General features: G+C 51.6%; 1 protein-coding gene across 4 annotated transcripts in view; it reads right to left on the bottom strand.

Annotated features, from left to right (window-relative positions):
* The window catches only part of LOC117237937 (protein tiptop), an 89,880-nt gene that overhangs the window by 56,787 nt on the left and 15,243 nt on the right, over nucleotides 1–17,850 (bottom strand). The window contains exon 1 of one of the 4 annotated variants that reach the window (XM_033502381.1): nucleotides 757–1,294. The exons of the other annotated variants lie outside the window; for them this stretch is intronic. The gene's annotated coding sequence lies outside the window, so the exon portion shown is untranslated. Of the gene's footprint in view, nucleotides 1–756; nucleotides 1,295–17,850 lie in introns of those variants that run through there. 4 annotated transcript variants of the gene reach the window in all.

Below are 17,850 nucleotides of genomic sequence, written 5' to 3'. Positions count from 1 at the left end.
ACGTGTGAGTCATCGACTGCTACGAACGATTTAAAAATTCGTACGTAAAAATGAGTCGAGTTACTCGTCGATCGACGCGTTGTATACAGTGGAAGAGGAAGCGTGTACGAAGGTGCGTTGTGGACGGTTGTTTGTTCAAGCGTGGATATGTATCCGTTCGAGTAGGTCATGTGCTCCTGTGGGTGTATACCCTATACGTATATGCGATGGAGGGAGAGAGGAGGTGAGGTGGGGGCAGTTAAAAAGAGAAAAGTGGCAAACGACGAAGAGCAGCGAAAATCACAACGACACGCATGGACCGAAGTAAAAAATTGAAACGCGATGCCACGCGACTTTCGATCGATAATGGAAAATCGATTCTCGGCGAGTCGAGCATCGACGTTGCTTTCGTCGAAGCTGAAGGGGGATGCACGTTTAGGATGGAGCACGGTCACGAGGGTTAAACGTGTAGGATCGCGCGTACTGGACGTTGGCGCGCAAAATGATATTCCCGTTGACCTTATTTACGAATCACGCCCTGGGAAGAGCGAGGAAGAATCGCCTACCGTCTACCAGCGGTCAAGTTTGTCGGTTGGCCAGAGTGATACCGAATGTCGTAAGAGAAAGGAACGGGTGTCTCCGTTGCTTCGATCAACCAGTGGCTATATACTGGACGCGAGGGGAGATACGAAGAACACCGAAAGGGAGCTGGTCCGAAAAGCGAAAGAAAAAGGCGAATACCAGGTTGGAGGATGGATACCGAGAAAACAGACTCACCGTGAAGTAGTGGTTCCAGTGCGCAGGAAACGTCAGTCCCGATGAGTCCTTCGCTCCGTGGCTACGTCAGGAGCGATTATCCTCGTTACTAGTATGGGTGAAGCAGCGCGGCGCTTGGACGACGAGCATCGGAACTCGCGTGTCCTCCGTGATTCCCTCGACACCATATCACCGCGTCATCCTCACGGATGTTCCACCAACGCAAAGACAATAAAGACGCACCACTCACTCAACTGGCTCGGCGTTCGTCGAGCCGCCTGTCACTCCCTCGCAACGTTTCTTTCTGCGTTCGGGTTCGCGCGCGCCTCACCGACCATAATAATAACTATCTCTCATCGTCGCGCGATTTTCGTCACGGACCGATCGAACGTAATTTCCCGCTGACCACGACACTATCGAAAACAGACGAACGGGCACTCGGGGCACGGGACGAGTCACGATTTCGCGGTAACATGCATGACTTGCCGATCAAACGGAGCGAAAGCAAAGACCCTCCCACGACGACAGCACGTGGCGCACTGACGGCTCCGCGGTCATCTTCCCCACCTCTGCCCCCTCCACCTCACCGTCGCCGCCGCCGACGATGCACCCCCTACCCGCCCCGCCGCGGCCAGCCAACCCCTACCTCACCTTCCCCTATGCCATCCCCTCGCCCCTGGCCACGCTTCCCCGCCGATTCAGCCCCGCTCGCCTCTCCCCGCCCCTCTGCCGTGCTTCTCTGCACGCTTCTCCTGCCACCCTTCTCTCTCACTCTCTCTTTCTCTCTCTCACTCTCTCTCTCTCTCTCTCTCTCTAGCTCGCTCGCTCGTTCTTTCTCTCTCTCTTTCTCTCTGCATACTCTCGTCCCATTCCGAGCCCCGCGCCAAACCGAGTATCTTTCCCCGTCTGACCCCTCGCCCACCCTAACGTCCGTACCCCTCTACCCGCGGCCCTGACCTATCCCCACCCCTGCCACGCACCGGCTCGACGTATTTCTCTCCCCACTAGCGCCCCATTCCACCCACGCCCCCATCCCACTCTTGCCTGTTTCACGAAGGAGACTCTTTTCCTTGGTCTCGCGACTTCTTCTCCGTGTCTTTCCGTTTATCCTTTCTATCCCTGCTTTCCTACCCGCTCATCCCTTTCGCTCTACTCTTCTCCCCCGTCTTCTCACGCTGCTTTTCACCTTGCTCGGTTCATCCCCCCGGACATCCCCCACCGTATCACACGCTTCCTTTGTCTTTTCCATTTATTCCTTCGTCCGTTCGCCAGTCGATCCGACTCGTTCGTCGACTCGTATCGCTCTGTTCGAGCGTCTCGCTGGCCGGCATTTTTCTCATTAGTTTAGCTCGTAAGAGAATTACGACGTGATCGATCATTTTTATACTTGTACTCGCGCGTCTATACGAATACGCGACCGTGTGTTTTTATTCGCTCAAATGGTCGAGGTGTTTTCTTCGAAGGTAGTTTGCGCCTTTCGGCGTGATACGCAGCGCGGATGGGGTGAATAACGCGGGACTAACGAGGTGAAGAACGAGAGAGAGAGAGAGAGAAAGTGTGTGTGAGAGGTAGAGAGAGAAAGAGAGAGAGAGAGAGAGAGAGAGGGGGGACGTGCAAGAGAAGAGGGCCGAGTCAAAACTTTCCAGTCGACGTGGCCGCGGTGGCCCGTTGACGAGGAGGACAGCTATTTCTAGGTGAGAATTCCCAAGATCAGAAAAGAGTCACGGTGACGCGGCCGCGGTCGAAATTACGTAATCCTTCGCGACGATCTCGTTAAAGTTGCTTTCCTTAAGAGTCAAATTTATAAACGGTAATACGATTTGCTTAATAATGATTTATTACACGCTTACGATACCGTTTGTAGCCGTAAATATTTCGGCGATGACATTTATTGCCCGAGTGTAACGGCAGTCGGTACACACCCTTTCGTCTCAGAGGTTTGCTAGCCAAAGTTCCTCCGCAGTTAGGCTTACGCGAGGCGGATTAACGTTTGACCAGATTCGAAGGGAGCGCATAACCACGCGGCACGCGTGCCGCTGCGTTGGAAACCGCGAATCTTTTGTCCGGTCGCATGCTCCTTAATTTTCCCCCTTTTCGAGGTAGGAAAGCTTGCGACCTTAAGCGATTGCGGCGAGGCAGAGTGGCGCAGCGCCGAATTGTACGTGCGTTCCGGTGGCCCTTGTTAACGCAGGAATGTAAATCAACTCGTAATAGCGTGGTTGCCGAGGATTAAGCGGCGCGAGAAGACGAGAGCGAGCGTGGTATGACGCGGCGAGAAGGTACGAAGTGCCGGCGAGGCAAGACCGGCGTCGACGACAACGAGCACAGCTACGGCTACGACAACGACGACGACGACGACGACGACGACTACGACAGCGACAGCGACAACGACAACGACAACGACAACGCTACGGGCTACGATGACGTCGAGGGCGACGACGGCGACGACGTTGGCGACGGTAGTAGCGGAGGGACGGGGATGAGAGTCGATGGGTGGGAAGAACGGCAGCACCCTCTCCTCGTGCCCCGAAGCATTAGGAGTTCGGTAATAAATCTCGTTGAAAAAACACACGCGCGTACACGTACAGCCACGTACACGAGTGCACGCGCGTCCGTGCGCGTATGCACGTATTCTCGAGCAGGGATCTCAGACTGTTCCGCTCTCTTCCGCGCGCGTCTATCTCGTTCGGTTCGTACATCTGTGCTCTGGGAATGCAACGAGCGCGAGCAAGAGGAAAGCCAGTAAAACGTAAGGAAGGAGGGAGCGCGACCCCCTCCAAAGCTTTAGATCTTTCCTCGTCTCTTCGTCGCGGAGCACCGCGTCCGACGGCAACGAGGTCGACATGATCTATGCACGCCGTGCAGAGGCGAGTGTCACCGTTTGCTTGATGCATCGGTCCTCACCTGAGCCCTCCCCTCGGCGTCGTTTCTTGGCCGTGCCCGCATCGACGTCCGCTCGGTCCGCGGATCGCCGATCGCGCGTCGTCGATCGTTAACGTAATACCGCGTTAACGAGTCTCGTCGGCAACTTTTTTCGCTTACCACGCCGCCACGTAACACCGCGAAAAACCGTGGTTCGGTTTCGTCGTGGAAAATAAAGGAAAGGGCGAGGCGATAATTTGAAAAGCGATTACATCGTTTGACGACGAAGAGATAGAGGAAGGAAGAGAGGAGACTAGGAAGGGAAGAAAGACGAGGAGGGGCCAACTTGGAGAAGAAGGCCAGACGCGAATAGTACGACGACGATGGTTACATTCTACGGATCAGAGAGCTCGATAGCGTGCCGAAGTCGAAGCGAACGGCAATAAATCCATTTTTCGTGAAGGGTCGGTCGAGGGGCGAGAGCGAGCCAGGGTCTGATTAGCAGCCTGACTCGCCGTACAGGATGACAGCCGGTGAGTTATAATATTGCCCATCCATCTATTTATCTACTCCATCGCCTCTCTTCTCCCCAATGTTACGTTCCTGGCATCCCTCTGCTCCCTTCCTTTCAGTTGGCTCTCGCGCGCGCTTCTTCGCCTCGAACGTGGTCGCACCGATGCGACTTTACTCGACTTGTACGCCAAATATCGAGAACGTCCCTCGAGACCTACATGGATAGACGCTGGCCGAGTTTACGGAAATCCTCAAGATGGCCGAGCGGACGGCTGTTGTTCGCTGTTTCGAAACGGTTCGTCGTCGTCGTGGTCGTCGTCGTCCATCGAGGATTGGCAAGGAAAGAATTAAGCTCGCGTGACACCGCGTCGACGGTGACCCCTCGCAAATCTTGCCCAAGGCGACCGCCCAGACACCTCTCTATACATTTTCAACTGGAAAGATGCGACGCGACGCGACGTCCGAAACTTTCGACGGGAACCAGTTCATATATCCGAAGTATGGCTGCCATAAATAAGCGACCTGTCCGTTTCCTCTGTTCGCCCAACCTCTTGCAAATCTTTCCTCTTCTTTCTGTCTAACGGGCTGCTTCCGTCCTTCTGTATCTCTCTCTGTCTCTCTCTCTCTCTCTCTCTCTCTTGCTCTGTCTCTCTCGATTCCCGAATTTCTTTCGACCGTAATATCGAGGTCGTGCGTAGCAAGTTAGTCGCCGAAGAAACTATCTGCAAGCTCTTACGGAGGAACGCGCTGATGGATATACGCGTGACACGAGCTTTTCTCTTCCGTGTGACTCGCCTCTTCGATGTCACGCACGAAAGCTAAGCCGAACGATCAAGCGAATGATTCGCCAATCGACGAACGTAATCGAGCGGCTAGGTCGATACGGTTAAATCAAAATCTAGAGAAAGTTAAGTTGGTCGCAGTTTGCTTCTTAAAATAGCGAGAATATAGGAGACGGTATTAGAACGCTATCGATATCCGTTACAAATTGGACGTTGCTTTCACATTTTTGATTTACTTTATTACGAACCTGTCATTCCATTCTTTCTTGTATTGCATAATGTAAAACGGTTAATCAATTATTCGCAATCGTCTCTCTTAAACGCGAACATATCTGCAAATTCTGATTCTTATTTTCCAATGTTTCTCATAGCGGATAATTTGCGAAATTTTTCGGTAATCGATGTTCCGATAATCGAAAGCCCGCCGCGGTTATATCGGGAATATTCTATTCGAAACATTAAATTTATACACCTTATACTTAATTTTAATCCTTCCTTCCTGCGAAAAACAATGTCTAGCTTTCGGAAGTGACGCAATAATTTTCTAAAAGCGTGTCTATACGTTTCCATCTGCGTTCATATAAAACGTATTTTTCTCTTGTTAACGAAGGTTCTTATACCTTCGGCTTTCAACTTCGAGGGTACCAAAGCGAAAAGGTTTAACATTCCATCCAACATCTTGTACGCCCTTTCGTCACCCCTGCTCCCGTGCATTACCGTTTCTTCCTCGAAACTACCGCCGTAGAAATTACACGTGGCGTGGCTCGATTTAGGTAAATCATCGACGCGACATCGACAAACCCCTGGATCGCTATGAAACGAGTCGTGTAAAGAAGAAAGAGCAGGAGGAGGAGGAGGAGGAGGAGGAGGAGGAAGAAGAAGAAGAAGAAGAAGAAGACAGGACTCTGTGATCGCGGTGCGGTCGCGTTTCTGTAGTCAGATATCGGGCGAACGAGCGAGCAAGAGAGCGAATGGAGCGGAGCGGGAGTGATTTATGCTAAGTCGCTGATGCTGGTGAAGCGGGGGCCCGCGTGTACGTTCTCGGGCAGCCATCTTGGGGTCCCTTCGTTTCTCCGAGGACTCGGATCGATTGACAGACCTGTGCCCGATTGCCGCTTAACGAACTCTCTTTTCCTCCGCGACGCTTCCCTCGTTTCTGTTTTTTGCGCCCCGATTTTTCTCTTCTCTTCGGAGTTCCAGCTTCTCGAATCGCCTGCAGTTAACTTAGGAATCGAATTGCAAAGCGTATTTTGCAAAATCGTCGTTGCAAAGAGAACGTCGTCCGCAAAGTAATCGCGCATTGCGCGTAGCTGTAACTTCGATCGGTAAAACGGATCAAATTCCGCTAGGTTACGATGTTGATCGCTTAAGGCTATGGTCACGGTGGATGCGCGTTCCGACCAGCGAAACATCTGAAAAGGGAAGTGCACTGGTACTCGTAGGGATCTATATGTTCGATTGCTCCGACGTATTCGCCGGAACAGCATCGACGAGCGAAACATTCGAAAACTGGAATGTATATTAAACTCGTAAGATATTTCTATATTCGATATGTGCCATATATTTGATCGGTGGCACGTATTCGTTAAAACGGCAATTCGTCAGAACTGGTGTACGCACGGTCACCATATCCTAAGATACGATGCAATAGGAAATAAAATTTGGCGATCGAGCGGAGAACGCGGTAGAAGCCGTAGCTGGATTTTCTCGCAGGCCAAAAAGCGAGACCAAAAGTCTCGCATGTCCCCGGCATTCCATTCTTCTCGTCTAGTCGTGAAAACCACGCCACCGTCCGTTCTGATTTCTATCCGTCAGCGTTGGTCAGATTTACGACGTCGCAGAGGGGCCCGTGTGGCCCTGTCGGAGGGCCCGGGGGTCCTCGTGCAACAATGAAACCACGCCATTTGTCACAGAGGCGCTTCCTCTGCTTCTAATAAACGTTCGTCCTACCGTCGTAGCATAGTCGTGCTGCAACGTGCAGCACGGATCGACCTTTTGCTTTTGCTCCAAGGATCGTGATCTCTCGAGCAACCACGTTCTTTCTCTTTCTCTTTCTCTCCTCCTCCCCTCTGCCCACCCCCTTTCACTCCTTTTCTATCGTTCTCTCTCCGTTTCTCCCGTGCGACTCGCCTTTTCGTCCGCCCCTCCCTTCCATTTCACATTTCCTTTCTCCTTCCAGCTTCTCTCTTTTCCGCTCTCCACAGTTGCTGTCTGCGCGGCGTGCTCTTTCTCGCTCCCTTTCATACTTCGTAAGGCTGTTCGTCCACTCGCGGTTCCGAAAGAGACACCGAAACCAGGAGGAAGAAGGAGAGCTGGAAGCAGAGGTAAAGAGACACCGAGCACGATGGGATACACATCGTGCCCACGTTCGTACTTTCACATGCCGGCACAATGCACCGGACCATCGAGAGGAATTGTCATACAAATTGTCGCTTATTCAACGACGATGCTGAGGCGAGGATGTACGGCCTACGAGCTGGTAGCTTGAAAACAACGTCGTGCCGCCTTTCAGCCGAAGCCTACCGTTCTACGAAACCACGACGAATTCGATCGAACGCGAGCGACAATTCGCAAGGATGAGCACTACGGCGGAATTGAGTGGAATATCGTTCGCGAGTTTGCTGGAGCCTGTTCGCGTCGCCAGCACGAGGGATGAAAGACGCGATCGCGGTAGCCTGCCTACCGTTGCTGGCTTCGTAAACTGAGGTCATCCATAGTTCCCAACCGCCAGATTCTTTTTTCTCCCCAAACGTCACCGCCGATATTTATGGCGAGGCATAGAAGCGAGGGGTTCGACTACTCTATGGGTCTCGCTACACGGTAACAGCCGAACCGGGGCCCCGACGTAATTCTGTCAGCGTCACGCTCTCGGGCCAGCTCGACCTCGAAACAGCCAACGAAGAAGCAAGAGAAGGAAGAAGCAAGAGAAACGAAAGCACTCGCAACTCGGAAGCGGGGGAGAGGCTAAGAGATAGGGATTAAAGTCACTGGGATCGCTTCCAACCGGAATATCTTGGCGGTAGCAAACGAAAATTCTTCTAAGCCATTCCGTACGTACGCCGATCCTCCGTGATCATCGGTCAAGGTTATCGAGCAGGTATCACTGCGCGCACCTTGCTGCTGAGTTATAGACGCGTATGTACCAGTTTACCCCCCGCTTTTCTTCGGTTTGTTCCGTGACCTTTTCTTGCGTGCGGCATTCTCATGGTGAGATACGTCGATACCTTGTTCTTCGACGTCTGAGATGGGAAAAGAACGCTGTTCGGCATACGCGTAGGACGACGTGCTTCGTGTTTCTTGCTTCGAGGAGGTCTCCTCGACTAGTCTCGAGCAAGTCGAAAGATTTATGCGCCGCGCACTTTTAATAGGTATGAAAGCCGAGTTACACGTCGTGGGTGAGGAAACGTTTCACCTTACTCGTCGAAGGAAATCGCGATAACGGCGTCGAGTTCGATACGTTTTCGACAACGTCGACCAGACGTCGTCGCAAAGTCGTAACGATGTTCGCTCTTCCTTCAGCGAGAATCTACTTTGTTTCTCGGTTAGCGCGGACCGATGCGTGCGAGAAAAGTTTATCGACGCGTTAAGTATCGGGCACGGGCGAACAACGATGGCTAAACAATACGTAGCCGCGCCTTCTGCATCGAGATAAGATCACGATCGTGGATGATTGCGGTCGCCTGGCAGAATCCCGTATAGCTACGTTTTCGTATCGAATCGATTTCATAGAACTGCGATCCGGCTGGTTACACGATATTATAGAAAGGAAATCACGTGAGAAGGAACGCGCGAACGGATGGATGGATGGATAGATGGATAGAACGCGGAGACGGATGGATGGATGGATGGATGGATGGATGGATGGATGGACGAGCGCGAAGGTGCGTACGGAACGATCAGGTTTGAGCAGCTGTCTGCAACCACGTCACTCAAGTTCACTGTGTCGGGTTCGTGGTGGAATGAATGCCTTTCATTATGAGTCTTATCTTCTGCCCGATCTCTCAACCCTTTCTGCCTCGTTCGTGCTCCACTCCTTTCTTCGTTTCCTCTCCTTCTCTCGGCCTCGCTCTCCGGTAGACTCGATAGAGCGGCACTCGCGTTCCCGGAGGATACGACGAAGAAGCGGAAAGATCGCGTCAGACGAAAAGAGAAGGAAAACGTTATCGTCGACCAAAGCACAGCCCTCTTTATACCTGAGTACCGCGAGATTTATCGTGGGTAAACCTGCCGACTTTTTCTCTTTTCTCAACGGAGCATCGGCAGCGACGCACCGACCGGTCTCCAGGGTCGAGCAGAACGATAATTAGAAGGATATTTCGCGTCCCCGGCCGCTTCCACGCGTGATTCGATCGATCGACCCACCGACCAGTATCGAGGGAAAACCAGCCAACGACGTGTCGGAAGTTGATCGGCCCGCGCAACTTTTACGCTTCGAAAAGGAAACATCGATCTCACGCGTTACGGCTATCCCGAAGAAAATCGTTTACACGAATACCGCGCAGCGATTAAATATATCGTACACACTGTGCACGCGTTGTTTCGCCAATAAACGAGTAAATTTCGGTCTTGGAATGCTTCGTTCGTTGGAACATGGCAAGTAAACACGTACAGTCTATAGTTGCAAGGCTAATGATGTCGTTTCGAAAAACGAAATTCATTCGTTTATACGTTTATTTACGCATATAAAGCACCGGGCCGACAAATCGTTTGAATAAAAATCAACGCATAGCTGGAGGAAACACGTTGTCGTACATGGACAAGTTAAGACGAAGCGGCTATAATTTTGAAATAAGCCAGCTCATAGAAATATGCGACGTACTACATGTACAAACTCTGTTTCACGTACGATCGATTCGACCGTCGAGATCTAGCACGCGCTCGATTCGTGCGCAACAAAGATGTCTCGATCGTAACGTCGAGCAATCGGTGTCTCGCCGTAAGATTGATGGTTCGTCCAACGAAAGGCTAATTCTCGGTATGCGAACACGCGTGCATGCGTTATATATATATATATCCAGCGCAGAGGCTCGAACAGTGGCAAAGAAGGCTAATCGCGTATAACCGTACGCGGCTATGATCGATAAGCTTTTTAATAAGAAATTCGATCTTTTATTTGTTACGACGTTCGCGTCTCCCAGTCACAACTTCTGGCAGAAAGTTAGAAGGACGAATACGAATAAACGGAATTGGAATGTGACGAACGAGAGATCGCCGAATGATATCGGTGTGCGTCGTCGACACCTCCGATCTCGCGAAACGAACGTTTCTTGATCAGAATGCTTATTCTCTAGCCCCGTGTCACAGTCACCTGCGTTATATCACCGACCAGCACGAGTTCATCTTCCGGAGACAACGCGAATCTCGTATTCCCCTTTCGAGCGTGTAAACGCCGCGATAGCTACGGCGGCGTGCACGCGGTGACAAGCCGGACAGTTTGACACTCGACTTCCTAACGATCGGCGCGGCCTGTCGGAGAAAAAGGAAGCTTTGAATGCCGATTCTGCGGACCGCTTGATCGACGCGTCGTCTCCCTGTCAGGACTGTCTCTTTCTCTCTTTCCATATCCTAGATTTTCTTCTACGAGCCGCGGCTTTGTACGCCGACCCATTCGAGCTTAACGTTTATTGTTTGCGCGCGCCCGTCTTTGTCCTCCTCGTCATTCACCGTGAGCGCGCTCGCGGGAGCGCGCCCGGTGCTTCGCGTCGCACTGTTAACGCGCCTTGTTTTATCAACGAAATTCACGCGACGCGATGCTTCACGCGACACCAGCCCTTCCGAAAACCCGGTCATTTCCTACTTCCAATCACTTGGTCGCCGATTTTCACCGATCTGGTCGAAACGAAACACGAGACTCGACAAGGGGAATCGAGGAAAATGGCTATGCGACGATTATCGCGTCGAACATGTGTCGTTCGTTCGAGTTTTCGCGATGACGCGAATATAACCGTTCGCGGACTGCGACGAACCCAGAAAGCAATTGGTTTCGTCGTCTTCCTCGCGACTCCGTCACTTCGAACAATTGACTTTGATCCGTTCGTGCGCGCGTAACATTGAACGCAATTACGGTCAATTTACGATGCCTCTCGGTTTCCCTCGATCCCTCGCCCCGCTCCAGTAACCCGACCGTAGGTGGAACGCGATACGCGATATCGGTCGCCGTGAAATCTTCTTCGAAAATGATTTTCTTTTTTGGGGGGGGGGGAAGAGTGACGAACGTGACAAGAGAGGTTTGTACGGTTGGATGTTGCACAACGCGGCAAATACGTTCCACGTTACGCGAAATTCGAAACGCAGGACGTAGGAATTAAACGAACAATTTCTTTTCGGTAGAACGGAAAATGTGCGTCTTATAAAAGCGAAAAAATTGTTAGATAGCAGTAGATACGTATCTACGAATACAAACGATTCGATCGATCACATTTGCATGCTATGAACGAGTCATACGAAAGTGCTACTAATTACAAAAAAAAGGAACGACAAGAAATTTAGCATATTTGGTCTCAATTAATCGATATGTAAATATTATGGCAAATACGATTACTTATCGATACGTTTTTCAACCACTGTATCTGCCGCATTATACCTTTCGCTGTACTATTTTTGTTTGTTTAAGGTAACGATATGTTTGCGCATTGGCGATACTTATCGTCACACGCGTTGTATACAAAGTCTCGTATATCGTTATAGAAAGCCAGTAGCGATTTTTTGTTCGCGTTCTACGTGTACCTCGTTATACGGGTATTCTTATATAGGTTACGTTTGTCTTTTAGAACGATAGAGCAAACCAAAGTCCCGAAGGGAATTGGGCAACTTTCCCGAAAGATGGTAGGTCTCGACGATCACAGGACTCCGTTTCCCTTTTCGTGATCGCTCACCGTTAGAGTCCGCGAATTCGAGTAGATGCGACTCTTACGTATGATATTGCGTTCTATTAGGGTGAATGTAACTACCGAATGAAACGCGACAGCGTATGATAGAAGCGAAGGGTTGTCCTGTATAACAAGGGCCAAGCTACTCGATCGGCGATGAAATTGCCGTTCTTGGACTTTTTCCCGTTCTACTAGTCTCTCATTCGTAAAATCTTGTAGAACTCGCGAAACCCGTGTCACTTACGTCTTTCGTTTTATACATTTTTTAATTGTTTCAAGCGTATCTCGTATCGCGACGATATATATCGATATACCACGAATCATCGTAGAAATATTTTTAGCCATTAAAGAAGGCGCAGTTTTTTTTTCTCGGAGAAGCAAGAGAACGATCGAGTTTCCGGAAAGGCGTAAAGATTCGGTTCCTCTATTCGATACACGTTTGAATCCCTTGTTGAACGAAATATTCGTCTTATTATACGATTACAAAGACTCAAAGCCGCCTGACTCGATATAATTTAATTCGATTTAATCGGATCGAGTCCCTAATAACTCGTTTCGACGCCCACTCGAAGAACATCTCGGACCAACGAACAATACAATTACCCGCTTCTCAATTATCTCGTTGTTTCTTCCTTTTTGGTTGGCGAAAGGTGCGTACTAAATCAGCGGTGGCGAAAAATCCTGCACGTTTGCCTCGCATTGGTAGGTGGCTCTTGTTAGGGAAGAATCGGTGGCGCGGAAGATTTCGTAATCGCGAGAACGAAGGGACGAAAGGGGCAAACGAAAGAACGTAAAGGAAGAGGGGATAGATGCGAAGGAGACGGTTTTACGTTCTTTCGGGAGCGTCGGATAGGGTGGTCGGTAGGGGTGGTTCCTACCGAAGGAAAATTTCGACTATAAATAGCAGTGTATTCTAAACGAGGTACAGAGAGCGCATTGGATCTAAATTATGAATTTCATCAGCGGCAGTCTGCCGTTTCATTCCGCGTTTTAGCCTCCTACTCGGGCTGCCCCTACCCTACCAAAACACTCTTCTCACCCCTTCGCACTCGTGCGCGTTCCCTTTTCGCCGTCCTCTTTTCCACCGTATCCCCTCGGTACTTTCGTGTCTCTTCTTGGTCGTCCGCGTTCGTTTTAGCCTTCGCGAGGTTTCCACGGATAGCCGCGCTCGTCCCTCGACACCCTCCTCCGCACCCCCGAGCGACCCATTTTACCGGTAGCGCGAGAGATGAAAAGTTCTGGCGAAGACATAAAAATGCGGCGCTGCATTTCCCTTTTAAAATAACGCCCTTTGCTCCTTTTTCAGTTTATTATTATCAAGTTGTGCAGGCGGTACGCGTTCGCCGTGGCCTTTCACCGTCTCGCTCTCGCGCCGCCGACTTTCCTTCTACCCCGGGACACTCGGGGCCGACCGTATCTTTGCCCATAACGCGGCAACCCTCGCACCCTGCGAGCCAGTTTTCCCTCCCGTGTCTCGTCTCGCAACCGCTGGCGCAACTCTATTCGTAACTTCGCGTTTCGGAACTCGCCGTTATGAGAACGAACGTCCGATGTTTAGCGGAGTACGCGGCCACCGTACGCGCGGTTCTTCGACTTTTCACCACGAAAACGCTCGATCCGCGTTGTACCTGGATCACTGTTCCGCTGCTCGGTCGTTGGTTTCGCGCGATCGTCGCGCGATCGATCACGCGCCTGCGCGGCGATCCACCGATTAGCGGAGGAAAATAAAAGTAGAAGGGGACAAAGGACGAATTTGGTTTCGTCAGCGTGGCGACCTTGAACACGATGACGAGCCCGTGACGCGAGAAAGCGCGTTCGGTTCGGTACCTCGACTCTGCTCCGCGCGGCTAGCCTATTTATAGGCGGCCCGGCAAAAACACGAACGATGACGGCGGGGCGCGAAGTGCCTTCTCCGAACCACACGACTGAGTGACTGGAGAATCGGAGTCGGTGGAAGAGGAGGAAGAAGGAAGAACGAAAGAAGGGGCGAAGAACGGGGCAAAGAAGAACGAGGTGCTGGTAGCAAGATGATGCGAGAAGCGCGAACCTCGAGGAGACGAGTGGCGGAAGACGGGACGAGACAAGATGAGACGAGACAGCAGGAGAAGAGAGACGGGCGAAAGAGGGAGCGAGTCTGATCGGGAGCAACGTATGCGAAAGGAGGAGAGAACCGTCGATCAAACGTCGCGAACGTCCGAAGCGTCTGTCTGGAACGAAGACGTCTCCATCAGCCGTCAGATCGAGCCACACGTTCCTCGCTCCCCTCATTTTTATTACAGCATCAGGGCCGTACCTAGTCCGACAAGCTCGTCGCGGTCCGACACAGGCCAACGACGTTCGTCTCCCGGAACGAAGCTGTCGATTCAGGCGAGTGGCGCGCCTTTTTTAAACGAACGTCAGCGAGAACGTCGTCGTCGTCACGCTGTGCGAAAAGTTTTGCAGGTATCGCGAGAAGAGAAACGTCGCATCCCGGTTCAGATAATTCGTGCGTTTGTAAGATACTTGTAAAAATACGCGTGGTAGAACCTCTTCTATTCAGACTTGGTTTGAACGAAGAAGGGGAAACGTTCGCGTACGTCTGGTTCGGACGTACGAACTACGACTTGGCGTAACTCTGATTGTACGAACGTGTATTTTTATTACGATTAACCGGTCGTTTATATCGTCGCGATCTTGGACGATAATCGTCGCTGCTGATTCGTAGGCGAGTCGAAAGACCGGAGGAGTTTGTTGGTTCTACAGGGAGGTTCGTGGCGCGTTTAGCGAGATTTGGCGAGAATCGGCGAGAGTTGGCGAGAGTTGGCGAGCAAGCGAACCGATAAAACGAGGAGATACGTGGCTGATACGGGAGCGACACGGTTCGTCCCAAAGTGTTGCGGCTAGTTGCGACGCGGTTCAACGTATGATTATCCGTTCCCCTGGGGACCGAGTCGACGGAAGAGAAACTACGCGGAGATGATGGTGCGCGCGAAGGGGATCGGAGGAAGAGGAGAAAAGAGAGGAGAAGAGAGAGAGAGAGAGAGAGAGAAACGTGGTAGGAGCAGGAGGTGTAGGATGCAGGGACGGTTATTAGTTGCCACGCCGTTGTCGTTTTATCTTCGTGCCCAATTAGCAAATATCATTCCGTAATGCAACGTGACGGGGCCTCCTCTGAAAAGAGTGCAGCTGCATCGGCATTAAAAAAAGGGTAGAAGAAAGCGACGCTCGAGGGTTGCGGGTAGAGACAGAAGCGGGGGAAAGGGAGCGTAAAAGAGGAAACGACAAAGATAGCGGGTTCGTTCGAGTTTTTTATTGACATTTTAAAAGGTGGCCGAATAATACCAGCCGACATACGTAATAATTATTGCCTTGCTCACTTGCCTTGCTACCGATCGGTAGGTAATAGGTGGAACGATTCTCGCGACCGGAGAACCACGAGAAAACGGCATCGATCGACGATTTTAAGCCATCCACGGACTTGCCCTGCCCCTTCCGGAACTTTACACCGAACGTCTCTCCACGCTTGTCCACATTATAAATTGTATAAGTAACGGTCGATTAATTACCAACACCGATGCGCCGAAACTCGTCCAAGATTCGATCGTTACGCGAGTCCCTCGGACGTCCCACGCGTCCTCTCCGAGAGATCGTCTCTTCGTTTCTCCTCGTCCCTTGCACGACCGTCCTCCTCTTTCGATTCGAATGCCCGTTTAAAATCATCGTTGACGAAACTCGAGGAGCACCGACGGTGATTTTTTTAGAGGACCAACTGTAACCGAAAGAGCGAAAGAGCGAAGGTGGAAAGGGAGAAAAACGGAGGAAAGCGAGGATTCGTTCGGTGGGCCAAACGAAACCGGCAGCGTGACTTAGAAGTCGTAACAGATCGATGACGATGACACCGGGCAGACGAGGAAGGCAAACGAGAGGCAAGGATATGGCCGAAGAAACGACTGGTTGGCAGTGCACGGTGGTCAGTCAGGTCGATGTCAGCCCGCTAATTGGCAGCCGTGTCGCATAAAGGTAGCTCGAAGCCGGTTTGTGTAGCTGGCTGCTCGTCGCGTAATTCGTAAGCGGTTCTTGCCCCTTCTTTCGTGAATACTCTCCCACCCAAGCCTATCCTCCCTTCGTTCACCTTTCCCCCCTCCTTCGTTTCGCTTCGTCTCGTCTCGGGCTACTTGCCATCTACCCAAATATCTCTCTGACCGTTCGAAATGCGCTCGCGCTTTCGTTCTACACCACTGCGTCCCGACGCACCCCGTACCCGTCCCTCTTGCGAACACCTTTCGGCTCTGCTTCCCTTTATGCGTTTACGCGTCGCGCGTGGGCGAGTTAAACGGAATGGACAGCCTGACAGAAAGAGCGTCGACGGCAATAGGAGACCGAGTGAGTGACTACGAGAGAGAAAGAGAAAGAAACAGAGACAGAGACAGAGACAGAGAGAGAAAGAGGAAGAGAGAAAGGGTGAGAAGGGAAAAGGGGAGGTAGAGAACCGCGAGGGAGAAAAGGTGGCAGTGCACCGAGCGAACCGCGTATCCTCTGTGTTACATACACCTACACCTACATACTCGTACATACTCGAGCTCGATCACCGTTAACTCTTGTAGAACAACGAAACACTCTGGGTGGTCCTGGACGCGTTCCGCTCCCACTTGGCGTGTATTAGTGGCTCGGTATCGAATCCGGCGAAAGAAACGGTTCGCGTTCTCTAAAGCGAAAGTCGAGCTAAACTAACGCCAGTATATAGAAACTCGAAACATCTGTCGTCATCGTCGATGTATCTTTATCGTTGTCGTTTTCCTTGTCACCACGGCCGTCCTCGTGATCGCCGTCGGTGGTGAGCGAGATGAGCTGCGGAGAATAGCGGAGGGAAACTGGGAGAGTAGTAGGTGGAGGCGGCGGCTGCTATCTGCACCGCGGCTGACACCTGACGGATAGCCTGGCGTCGGCAACGCGGGATATTAATTTGGTAATTTATGAGGCCCGATTAGGCAGCGCTATCTGTCGAGCTAATGCGCGAACCGTTGGCAGGTCATCGCCAAAGGGCCTGTGCTTCGAGCCGCTAGAGGCCCTTCCACCGCAGGGATGTTTCGAATCTCGACTTCCGTTTTCTCCGTTAACATTTCCAATCTTTCGAACGAATCGCCACGCACAGCTATTGCAGCCGTTCTCGCATCTCACCTTTCATCGAACGTTCCATCGATTTCTCTGGCGCGTCGTGACGAAGGAGGTGCGAACGGAAAACGCAACAACTGCCGCGAGTATATCTGCCGGTATATCCGTCCGCAGGATGCGAGTGGGGATAGGGGAAATGGAGAGATCGTTGCGAAGCTATAAAGCGGGTCTAGCATCGACCCCGATCGAGGTAGCAAAGCCGCGTTACTTCTGACACGTGATAGATGGACGTACAATGGAAGAACACGCGTGCCTGCGTGCGAGTTACCAGCTCGTAGCGTGTGGGTATCAACGTAGGTGGATGAGGATGAATGGCTCTCGTCAAACGGAAGGGACCGCCCGTCGTTTCGCGCCGTAATACGCGACCGCGTAAGAAGCACAGTAGGTCGGCTTATCGATGACCGGACGGCTACTTACCCACGAGAGAACAAGCCACTTACTGGGTTCAAAGTCTCGCGAGTTGTTTGTCACTCGACCCTTGACAGCGTCTCGGCCAAAGACTTCAAGGTTACTTTCCGCGAGAAATTTCATTCGCCCGGTACTTTTTTTCGTCAACCACGGTAAACGCTTCGATCGATACGACGTTTCTTTCGCGATGCTTCTTCTCTTCTACGGATATACGTAGAGGTGTATGCGTCGTTGAACGAGGCGAAACGTCAGCGACAGGAACGACGCGCGAACGCTAATTACGAAATAACGATCGACGCGTGTCGTAAACTCTGCGAAGATGCCGATTTCCTGGCGCGACGCACCAGCTTGCATTACCGACCAGAAAACCGACATCCTCGTCTTAAGCACTATAGTTATCCTCGACAAATTACGTGCTCGCTTCAACCTGGCGTCGCCCCGTCGTTATCGCGTCATCTTGGCAATTTATCGATAGCCGCGAGCCAACCGGCAGATCAAAGAACGCAGAACGGGAACGCGTTGCGTGTCGC

The sequence above is a fragment of the Bombus vosnesenskii genome, unplaced genomic scaffold (assembly GCF_011952255.1).
Source record: "Bombus vosnesenskii isolate JDL3184/JDL3185 unplaced genomic scaffold, Bvos_JDL3184-5_v1.1 scf7180000013417, whole genome shotgun sequence".
Taxonomy (NCBI): Eukaryota; Metazoa; Arthropoda; class Insecta; order Hymenoptera; family Apidae; genus Bombus; species Bombus vosnesenskii.
The sequence above is the reverse complement of the archived record's forward strand: the minus strand, read 5'-3'. Positions and strand labels throughout refer to the sequence as shown.